Source organism: Cryptomeria japonica, chromosome 1 (genome assembly GCF_030272615.1).
Source record: "Cryptomeria japonica chromosome 1, Sugi_1.0, whole genome shotgun sequence".
Classification (NCBI taxonomy): Eukaryota; Viridiplantae; Streptophyta; class Pinopsida; order Cupressales; family Cupressaceae; genus Cryptomeria; species Cryptomeria japonica.
The window spans coordinates 322,850,466-322,862,811 of NC_081405.1; positions in this window are offsets into that span (position 1 = coordinate 322,850,466).

A 12,346-nucleotide genomic window follows, 5' to 3' on the forward strand; every position below is an offset into this window, starting at 1 on the left:
AAACCTTGTTTTGTAATTATATGAAAGCCATGACTATATGAATGTTGCAATTGACTAGATGGAGGAACAGGATCATGGATTTCTTTGAAATTTGATGTGTAAGGAGGCAGAAAAGGATTTGTAGATGAAGGAGGAGTATCATGTGGAATGAGAATCTCTTTACCTTTATCAAGATTATCCTTTTGGGAAAATTGGAGAAGAACATCTTCATCATCTAAAAGCTCATTTTTAGTGATTTCTATATGAGGAGAAAGGTCATGAATAAAATGCATGACATCATCCTCCCTACATAGACTTTGATGTTGAAGATAGGTCTTAGGAGAATAAGGAGGATCTAAAGATGTAAGAATGTTGATGTTATCATATTGCCCCCCTTGCTCAAGGGTGTGTGTAGAAGAAGAAGATGGATCCATATTACTTTCCAATGTTTGCTCTCTTGTAGAAGGATCATTGGGTAAAGCATTAGATCTCATTTCTTTCACACAAGATTAATATTCCTTTTTATACATGCCTCAAGGATTAATTTTCAGCCACTGAAGGCTGACAAAGAGGAACTGAAAACCCTGAAGACAAATAATGCATAGGAGACCAGGCAGACTAAACATAGGGTCACCCTCAAAGGTGAGGACAAGGCCACCATGCCCCTATCCTAGGGGGACAAGGGTGCCACGCCCCTATCCTGCCCTATTTTGGGGCCCTGACAGGGTCTAAAGAAGACATAAGACATGAAGGAGAAAGAGTGAAGGGTTGGAAATGCAAAAATAGGTATTGGTTAAGAAAGGAGATATTGTCACCAAGGTGAGGACCCCAAATGTGGCTAAAATTGTAGGGGTCACAATTTTATGACACTACACTTATAATTATAATTAGGTCTAAAGAAAGAAAAAACAATATTCTTATCATACTTCAATCTCTAAAAGATTCTAGTTGCTAGTATTTCTTGATCACTAGTAGTTGTAGGCTTAGTCTTTTGAGATTGAGGACAAGAGTTTTTATTAGAAGAGGAATAATTGTCATCCATGATTTTAACTTTACCACTACCGATAAGTTATTTTATTGAATTTTCAAAATTGGGACAATCATCGGCATGGTGATCATGGGTTTGATGAAATGAATAAAAAGGAGATTTTGAAGAAGAAGCTCTTTTGCGAGTACTAATGGCTTGTTGTCTTGCAAGATGATTTTTGAAGTCTTGAATCCTAAGGATTTCATCCATAGGAGATTTATTATCATTTCCTAGGCCTTATGTGGTTATTTGTGCAAGAGGGTTTATAGGGACTCTAATTCCTTGTTCAAATTTTCCAAGTCGTTGTCTTTTAGAACCTTGCTTTGATATTATGTTAAATCCACTCTTATAAGAATCTTTTAATTCAGAAGGCGGGGAAACATTATAATAAATTTCTTTGAATTTTTTAGTGTAAGGATGTTTAGAAGGGATGAAAAAATTAGTAGATGAAGAAGGAATATCTTCTAAAGGAGGATTTTCCTTTATTTCATCATGCATATCCTTTTTGGTAGATTGGGAAGGAAGATCCTTATCATCTAAGTCCTCATCTTTTATTAATGTTATACGGGGAGAGAGATCATGAATGAAATGCATGAAATTATCTTCTCTACAAATTTATTGATGTTTAAGATAGGCTCTAGGAGAATAAGGAGTATCTAGAGAGATAGAAATACCAATATTTTGACCTTTTCCCCCTTGTGCAAGGTTATGTGTATGAGAAGAAGATGGGGTCATGTTGATCTTCAATTCTTTCTCTAAATTAGAGAGATCATTAATAGGAGTATTAGTTCCTTCTCCATTCACATTAGATACCCTAGGGGAGGTACAAGTATTAGGTTTTGTATTGTCATCTCTAGGATTAGGATCTACAAAGCTTTTAAATGATCTATGTATGAAATGCATTTACCTGGAATCATCACCATAACACAATACATATGAAAAATGAAAGCTTTGAGATCTAATCTATGAAAATGAATCAAGTTTGAAATCCAAAAAATGCAATATGTCCAATTGCTATGAATGAAAATAAGTAATTTGAATTGAAAGAAGCCATTATCCAACACATGATTATAATAAATGTATGTAAAAATCAATGTGCTTAAGAATATGTGAAATACAAAATAGATCAAGTCCATTCATTGCCATGAGTAATATTGAAATTTAAGTCCAAGAAAATTATTTAAAAATAAATTAGGATTTTATAAAATTTAAATTGATGAGATTCAAATTTGATTTTTTTTTTTAAATTGTAAAAAAAAGTAAAATAAAAATTTCAAAATTAAGATTTGGAAATTGGAATTTGAATAATTCAAAATTTTAGCAAAATGATTATTCATTTTTTGAAGAATTATGCAACCTCCTAGGAAATTTTAAATTTATAATTAGGGCCTTGAAAATAACCTCTTAATTTAAATAGAGACTATCAAAAAAAGAAAATCTCACAGGCAGGAAAAATAGCACATCAGAGCAAGCCCAAGACCAACAAGGTTGAACAAAGGGAACTTGTCCAACCTTCAACAACTCAAACCAAACTCAGGGAGGGGTGTGGACACCCAATCCATGGAGGGGCGGGGAGGACTTCTCCTTCCACTTGGGACAAACAATAGTCCAAGTGATACTATTCTCAAGGCCATCAAGGGAATGACCAAGCAGAAAGGATCCCACTTGTAAACCATCAGTAAAGCCACTGTCATTAGAAATATTCAAAAAACAATCAGGCGGGGAAGACCCCACAAAGAGACTGCCAGACTATTGTTGCAGAACAACAACAAAATATTGTTGTAGAATAGTAGCAAGAGCATAATCTCCAGGAGAAAAGCGAAGCAGAGGCATAGGAGCAACAGATGTAGGAGACAAGGGGGTAGAAGAGTCCATGGTAGCAGTAATATCAACAAAGGCTTCATCAGCAGTAAGGGGAACATCATCTCGAGAGGATTGAACCAAAATAGAGTCTAAAGCATTAATAGTCAAGTGATCTCCAGTATAACCCTTCCACCAAGTAGCAGCACCTCTGCGGCAAGAGAGAGAAGAGTCTGAAGCTAAGAGATTCATTGAGAAACACCTTCGACAGTGAAAGGGGAGGCCTTCATAATCCAGCGGCTGAGTCCATGGCCTCTCCCCAACCATAAGAACCACATCCCTGGGGAGGGCCAGAGATATGTCAACATCAATTAATAGATGAGAAAAGGTAGAATGACTTATGGAGAACGTGGCATCATCAACCTTCAAGAAGTTTCCAATGGAGTTATCAATGGCCTCAAAACAAGAAGGCTCCCAGAAATGAAGAGGGATTGGGGAGGAGGACCCAAACCAGATGAACACAGAGAGATTCAGTAAGGGGGTTGAGGGAAGAAGTCCAGGGTTTAATAGAGAGGGAGAGATCCCCCCAAGTCCACAACTTTCCTAGAACCAAATCATGATCAAGAGTAGAGGTAAAAGAAGCAACGAAAATGCCTTTAGCACAAGGGAAAAACTCAATGCCATGAGCAACTAAAGGCTTCCGAGAATCACTCACCCAATGATGAAGGTCCAGAAGAGAAGGCAAAAACCCACCAAATCTGCAGACCAAAGCACTGTGTTGATATAAATCAACATTCTCCACAACCTCCCGACCACATACCACAACAAGGGAATTCTTAACACAAGGAATATGATGAACCCCCTTGGAAGGATGGGCAGCAAATCTGGCCACACAAGCAAAGCTATGATTCCTAGCAAATGGAGGTCTGTGCTTAGCACCCATAGGAGGGATAATAGGGAACTTGGCACCAACAACACCAGCCCCAACCTCAACACCAAAGGAAGGAGCTTTGCAAGTAACAGGAACAGAAGGACGACCCCCTGGACCATTAGCATCACCAACAAGAGTCATAGAAAGAGGATTTGAAGTAGTCGCAACACCAAATGAAAGGGTTTCAATAGAGAAACTATCCACAATATAGGGAGCGGCAACCACCCAACCCTTAGTAGGTGCATCACTCACGTAATGGAGAATGCCCACGAAGCCAGGTGCAGGCTTAGTTGCAAGCAGGGAGGGGTCTGCAATGGATAGAATGCAGGGAGCGGGAGAAAGCATTTCAAAAAAAAAATTTAATCAAATAGCTACCACCACTGTAGGAACTTTGTTAATATGAGTATCTCGCATGTTGGAAGAAAATTTGAAATGTTAAAATTTGAGAATTGAAAGAATTAATTTAATTTTAAAAATTAGGGCTCCTTTATGTAACCTCTTAATTTTTTTTAATTTAAATTTGAATTTGTCCACAAGAGAATTAAATTTAAAATTAGGGTCTTGTAGAAAGAACCACTTAATTTAAAATTTGAAATTTGAAAATAATTCTAAGATTGGAATTTGAAATTTGAAAAATTAGAAAATGCACAAGATAATTTAAATTTATAAATTAGGGTTTGTTTAATTAACCACTTAATTTTAAAATTCAAATTTGAAATTGAAATTTGATCCAATGTTGCAATTTTGAATTTGAATTGTAATTTAGCAACCAAATTTGAAGAGGGAAATTCAAAATTTAAACAACCCACAAGCTCAATTTTAAAAATTTAAAAATTAGGGTTTTTGAAATTAACCACTTAATTTTAAAAATTAATTGTGAAATTTGACTTGTAGATAAAAATTTGAATTTGCAAATTGAATGTTCAAATCTGAAATAATTATTCCAAATTATGGAAATCACAAGCTCAAATTTGAATTTAAAAATTAGGGTTTTAATGAAATTAACCTCTAAATTTTTTAAGTTTGCAAGGAAATCAAACTTGTAAATGAAATTTTGAATTTTAAATTGAATACACTTAGATCTAAAAACAACAATCAGAATTAATGGTGTAAGGAGTCGGGTTCACCAAAATGTAAAGTGGAAAATTGGAGGCTTGGCAAATTCTCACGGTGGGAAGGGAAAAGTCACTAAGCTCAATTTTCACTTGAGGGGGACTTTACATTCAAAAGAGGGGAAGAATCCACTAGATCCAATCCTGAATGATACAAGGACTAAATACTAAGTAGATTGATTGAGTTTGAAATGTGTTTGACCCTCTTTTGTAAGTTGAATAGGTAAAGTGTTGGAATTGAAGACAAAATAGGTGGAAATAGTGAGCTACAGATTCAGGATTCAGTCGTGTACCTAGATCTAAGAAGTTTGAGATGATTTGGAGCTTCTCTGCAAAATCAGGCAAAAGTTGTAGGGACCATGTGTCTAGACTAGGTCACCCCCAACTTGGTCCTCTAAACTTTTCGTGCATCAAAAAGGGTTTTTCTGTCTCTGCAAATAAAGCTTAATTTCAGAAGTACAAGTATGCACCTACTTCTTACACACAGAAAGAAGAAGAAATGGTTTGGGAATAGGGGTTTGCCTTAAGTCAAACCTTGGTTTCAAATCAACCTTGAAATAAATAGTACAAATACTTGAAATAAATAATAGAAAGGTATACCTTCAGATCTGCAATAGATGATGATGATGCTTTGCTTCTTAGATGTAATCACATATGTTGTATGAAATGGCATGAACATGAAAAAACCCTAACACACATACATTCTTGCAAATGAATGATGTAATGATGCTCTACTGGATAGAAGAAGAATATGCAGCCTTGAGGAATGCTAGATGATGATTTATTGATGCTTGAAAGCTTGAGATCCAATTATGCCTTCATGAATGTATATTGTGTGTTATCTCAAAATGAGAGGGGGAGATCTTCTTATATACTTGTCTGTCATCAATTGTTTAATTTTTTGACATAGGCCGACATGGGGAAGTAATTTCCTGCTCAAATTTGAGATAGGCCTAGGGGAAAAATGTTAGGATTCCCAAAGATACTGAGAGGGGGGGGTGAATCAGTATTTGACCGGTTGGATAATTTTCTTAACTTATAACATGAAAAGCATATTAAAATTGTGTACCGGTAAACCAAAAATAATGTAGCAAATAAGAACAAAAACCACAACATGAAAAGCACACCATAACACAATATTTTAACAAGGAAACCTGGTGTGGGAAAAACATCGGTGGGATTTGTGACCCACAATATTCGCTTACTATCCAATAAGGGAATATTACTATTTACAATAGGGGCCTACACATGCAGGAAGGTCAAGTGCCTAGAGCTCACTGCTCAGTTACAAAAGAAGTCACAATGACTTACAAAATTGGATTATACAAATCCAATCTCTTGTACTGCTTCAGATCAACATCTTCTATTCCAGATTCAGTACCGGTTTATGCTCTGCAATATACATAAACCCTTATCCTAATAATTCACACATTAGGTCTGCTATATTCCTTTCATACTTCGCATTATCTCTTTTTTAAATGATCTACAATAATCTCATACATATATGATTCATATTAGAATTCGCCATGTCAGCTTACAAAAGATTTTACAATTAATTACAAAATATATTTATACAAAATTTTTGTCGGCCATGGTGTCGGTAATCTTCTTTTTGGTGTCGGTGATCTGTATGTTGGTGTAGAGTCTGCCGGTGTCGGTGCCTATGTCAGCCTGTCGGTATCACATGATTGTAAGTTTGACATCAATGACAATACCTTCAATCACCTACAATTTCTCATTGAAGTGTGCATTTGCCAACAATCTCCCCCTTTGGCATTGATGGCAACACTCATGAGAAAAATCAAAAAGTGTCAAAAAAATGATGTCCAAAAAGAATCTGCCAAAATTGTCTTACCAAAACTATGTGCCCAAAAATGTATGCTCCCCCTGAGCTGATGATGTCCTGTTTTGATCATTTTTCTCATCGCACTACTCCCCCTTTGACATCAATGACAAAGGTTGTCATTCGCTGTCAGTGGAGTGTGGTTCTTGCCTAGATTTTTGTAACCGGTGGGTTACAATCTGGAAAATATCTGCCAAAACCAAATTTAAACTGCCACTGAATCTTTCGCCATCCTGTAATGCCTCTTGTGTCCTGTGAACTGTACGGGTGAGTATGTGCATTTTCTCTTCCGGTGTCTTAAGTCCGGGAACCAGAGCCTCAGAAATTTCTTTTCTCAAAGAAATGAGGTAATCTAGTTTAGGACCATGTTTACATTTTAAGCTCTTTGCCTTATCCTTTATTCTCTCTTTATCCTTTTCTAACTTCTCAATTTTATCTTCAAGATCTGCAATTTTCTTTTCTATTTCCAATAATGAATCTGATGTGCCTATTAGATTGTCAGCAATATTGTTAATCTCAGTTTGTGTTTTGCTGATCTCTGAATCTATGTCTTGTGTCAAGATGTCAGTTTTGCAAGTATCCTTGTATGGTTTCTTGAAATCCAAAATTGTTTCTCCTAGTGCCAGTAATAAGGTTTATGTTTGTTCCTTATTCTTCTTCACTATTTCCTCAAAGAATTTATCTTTCTCCTTATTCATCCTCTCTTTGAATGTGTCTTCATTTATTTGATCAACTGTCAAAATGTTGTTGGTGATGAATTTAGACAATGTGTCTAGTTGATCTAAAGAATCTTCATTATCCACAATGCACTTGGGTGCTACCAATTTGAGAATAGGTTTTGTGTCATCAATAGTGTTATAGGCTAGTGCATCACACTGTGATTTTCTTTATTGAGTCCAGTAAGACCTCTATCACATTTGTAGGTTGGAATTCTTCTATTGAAGTACTAGATGTCTGCCCAACTGTTTTCATAATATCCATGTTGCCAGTTGTAGTGATAACCTTGCTTGTTTAGACCTCTGGTAGGTCAGTTTGTGTTTGCATTTCTATTAGCAAAGGTTTAGGCTTTTCAGTTTTAGCCGGTGGCACTATCTCGGTCTGAACTTGTGTCTCAACCTATTTTTGTTCCAGTTTCTCCATCGGTGTCTTAGAAGGTTTCTCTGAGCTCTCAATAGCTAGTTTCTCAGATGTAGTCTCTGTATACACTTTCGATATCTCAGTTTGTACCTCTACACTATCCATTTCCGGTTCTCCTTATTGTTTTTCAGTTTTATCTACTAGTTATTCTAATGTTTTACCGGCAGTCTCTTCTGTCAGTTTCTCTATTTGAGTAGGTTTTTCTATGCTTATGTTTATAGTATCATTGACCTCAACCTCAACATCTACAGCCGGTGACTCAGTAGCCACATCTTTCCTTTTATCATCAGTGGTTTCTCTGTCAACCACAACATTTACTTCTTGTGTGTCTATATTCATAGTGTACAAAATTTTGGACTTGGGATTTGTATCCTCTTGAGGAGTCTCCATACTCACTGTAGCCAATTGATTGTCTATAGTTTCTACCGGTGGAGTATCCAAAGGAGGTGGGGGTAAGTTATCAGTTATCTTTAGGCTTGGAGGTCCACCTATCTTACCTTTCCCCTTCTCCTTGTCCTTTTGGTATACCCTGATGGTCTTAGGTCTTAGTAGCTCTTCCTGTTTTTCTTTTTCAACAAAGAATATGTCCCATTGGTCTGTAGTTTCTTCTGTTATCTCATTCACTCTCCATGCCATCAATGCTACATGCTAGTGAGCAGTTGAAAATATTGTCTGGTTGGCCTCACTGATTAATTTGTCTATCTCATCAGATGAGTTTACTCAATGTACTGGAAGTAATTTTTCAATTTTTATCTTCTTGTCCAGCTCAACAACGGCTACCCTTCTAGCTTCTAGTCTTCTATACAAATCATTAGGTATTTCATCAATAATTTCCATCACAAATTTCTTGTATATATCCAAGTGTAAAATTACACTATTTTCTATGCTTTCTTTGTCATCAGCAAAAAGTATGTTGTACAGTTTGCTAATGTTTTTCAACTTTCCATCTTCTATTATTTCACTAAGGATTTTATCCAGTGGAGCAATATCTTGTTTTACTTTCTTCTTCTTCTTAGGAGTTAACTTCTTAACTGGAGGCCTCACTGCTTGTTGCTTTTGTCTTGTTTTTCTAGGAGTGGATGAGGGTACCAGTGAGGGTTTTCTTTTCCTTTCTACCCTTTTGAATACCATCAATATATCACTCTCAGAGGAAGTTGCAACCGGTGAAAGATGAGTTTCCAGTTGAAGTCCTTCCAACTCACTTTCTTTGATACCAGTTTGCTTCAATACATCTTCCTTAAGTGCTTTTGCTTGTCTAGTGCCTTTCCTTACTATTTGTTCAACTTTCTTAACTCTTTTCCTAGACTGAATACCACTTTCTATTGTTTCAACACTGCCAAAGACTTTCTTAGAGGGTTCTTTTGGTGCTTCAAGGAGGGCTTTTGCATAAGTTTCAATAATGTTATCATCTGTTTCATATCCCATTTCAGTTACCCAGATAGTCCTAGGGACAACTGCCTCCATCTAGATTTCATCATTTTTAATTACAAAGCATATTTCCTTCTGATATTTATCTATAATTGCCTGTGATAGTCTTATTCTTATCTTCATTCGAGCCTTCAGTGCTTGAAAATGTTCGTTTATATTTTTCTCACTGTTTTCTCCCATGTTGTTTAATAGATCCAATAGTTGCTTTCCTACCGGTATATCAAAGCCAAAATCTTTTCTACCAATACCGGATACTTGCTTAGTAATGTATAGCATTAAACATACAAGCAAATTTCCAAATCTAAAGGTTCCTTTCTTATCTCCTTTGATCTTTTTCAGATTGTCTATCAATTCATCTTTGAGCCATTCACACACATCTATTCTAGCATTATCATTTACCATGTCATATGCACTTTTAATACATAGGCTAGATACTGAGTTCAACCTATTTGCATGTGTAGCTTTGTAGCCTAAAATCATGCTGATAAATCTGACATTGATGTCCTTCACATCATTTACCCTTAGAGACCTTTTGTCAAATGTTGCGTCGGTTAGATCCATCACTGTGTCATTTGAGACCCTTTTAGTTCTGTCAGGTCTGCTACCGGCAGAAGGTAACCCTGTTACTTCTTTAACGGCTTCTTTGGTGATCTTATGAATTGAATCCAACCAAAAGAATTCACCATGGACTCTACTTAGGACTATTCTTATCACATCTTCAGGAAAATTAGGAATGCTAAGAATATCCATAAAACCTAGGGTTTCTACTACCTTGTGTTCCAGTTTGATATTGCCATTTTCATCATAAAATCATAGTTCTATACATTTTCTTGAGTTCATCATCTCCTAATTCCTCTATATAAAAGTGTATGTATATTCTAGGATCTTCAGCATATACTACTCCTTTAGGAATTTGAGAGAATGCGCCTATTTTATCATCTTTCTTAGCTATTTCGGGAACAAGCTTGAATATGGGTCTAGGGCGCTTGATAACCTCAATTACAGTAGGGTTTGCTATAAATTGAGGAACAGAGGAGGATGCCATGTTTATAAATACCTCAATCTACCTTAGGGATGAGTGCTTGGATGAACTGCTTCTCTTTTTCGCTAAGGATGCCTTCGCTCGAGAATTTTTGCACTCTCAAAGATTTGAATGCTCGGTGAATAAAAAAAGGAGCCAAAACACTTGCTTTATAATGTTATTTTCTCCAACTACCACATTTAATGCTTGTCAGTTAAGTCACAACTTAACTTATCTACCGATAAAGTAATTCAACTTCTCACCATCAACCGAGGGTATAATAGCATGTTTTTCAATTAGTTGCCAAACCCTCAAGGGATTTTCCTTCAGTTAGATGAAGAGTCTCCTACCGATGGAGTGTTACTTTGTTCTGCAAGTGGAGGAGTATTCCCATCAACATTCTGATCTGACTTACTAATCCATTATTTTAAGAATTCTTGTTTTACCTCTTCAACCTTTTCTTTACCTTTCAAGCTAGGACCTTTGTTATTTGTCGGTGATGCCTTACTTCTACAAAATTTTGCAATATGTCCAATCTTGTTACGAGCATAACAAGTCACATTGTTTTTCTGAATAGCTTTCCCATATCCTATACCAGTATGTGTTCTGCATTGATTAGATAAGTGTCCAAATCTTCCACAAACATAACATCTTACATTCATTTTGCAAGTTTCTGAATTATGACCAACTTTGTTGCATTTAGAACATTGACTGGTGGGTGTATTAGTGTTCTAATAATTTCTAGATCTACACTAATTTTCTCTATGACCATACTTGTTATAGTTAAAGCATTTCCCATTAAATTTGTAAGCATTAGGTTATCTTATCGGTTTGCTATGATCATGTTTGTTTGCAGTACCGGAGCTTTCACCAACTTCAAAGCCAAGGCCATTTGTATCACCATTAGCTTTCTGATTCTTCAGCATGTCAACAAGTTCTTCTAAACTTTTCTTGAATTTCTCCTTGTGTTGATTTGCAGAAGTCAGTTCATTCTCCAAGATTCCTTTTTGTTTCATGAGTTCAGTTCTGTCATTTTGTGTATGCATCAAGTCTGTCTTCAACATATCATTTTCATGACTGAGTCTTGTGTTTTCATTTCTAGCATCATTTAGTCTTCTAACCAAATCATCTTCATTCTTCTTTCTATCTTCAATTTCTTTATAAAATCTCATAGTCATATCTTGCATCTCATTCTTCATTGTATAGTTATCTTGTCTCAGTTGGTTCACCAGATCATTAAGAGTTTCATTTTCATCTTCCTCATTTTGCATCTTTTCATAAAGTTCTCTTCTTTTATTCCTTGCTATAGTGAAATTTTCTTGAATTCCTCGAATAATATCCTGTGCAGCCTTCAGATCATCCTCAAGTTTGATATTCTTTACTTTTTCTGCATCATGGTTTGAAAGAGTTGTTTCCAATTGCTTTCTCAAATTTTCCATCTCTACCGGTATCAAGATCTTCCTCAAGTTGTTAGGCTTTCGAAAATAGAGGACCAAGCTCTGATACCAATTGTTAGGATTCCCAAAGATACTGAGAGGGGGGGGTGAATCAGTATCTAACAGGTTGGATAATTTTCTTAACTTATAACATGAAAAGCATATTAAAACTGTGTACCGGTAAACTAGAAATAATGCAGCAAATAAGAACAACAACCACCACATGAAAAGCACACCATAACACAATATTTTAATGAGGAAACCCAGTGTGGCAAAAACCTCGGTGGGATTTGTGACCCACAATATTCACTTACTGGCCAATAAGGGAATATTACTATTTACAATAGGGGCCTGCACATGCAGGAAGGCCAAGTGCCTAGAGCTTATTGCTCAGTTACAAAAGAAGTCACACTGAGTTACAAAATTGGATTATACAAATCCAATGTCTTGTAGTGCTTCAGATCAGCATCTTCTATGCCAGATTCAGTATCGGTTTAAGCTCTGCAATATACATAAACCCTTATCCTAATAATTCGCATATTAGGTCTACTATATTCCTTTCATACTTCGCATTATCTCTTTTTTAAATGATATACAATGATCTCATACATATATGAGTCATATTACAATTC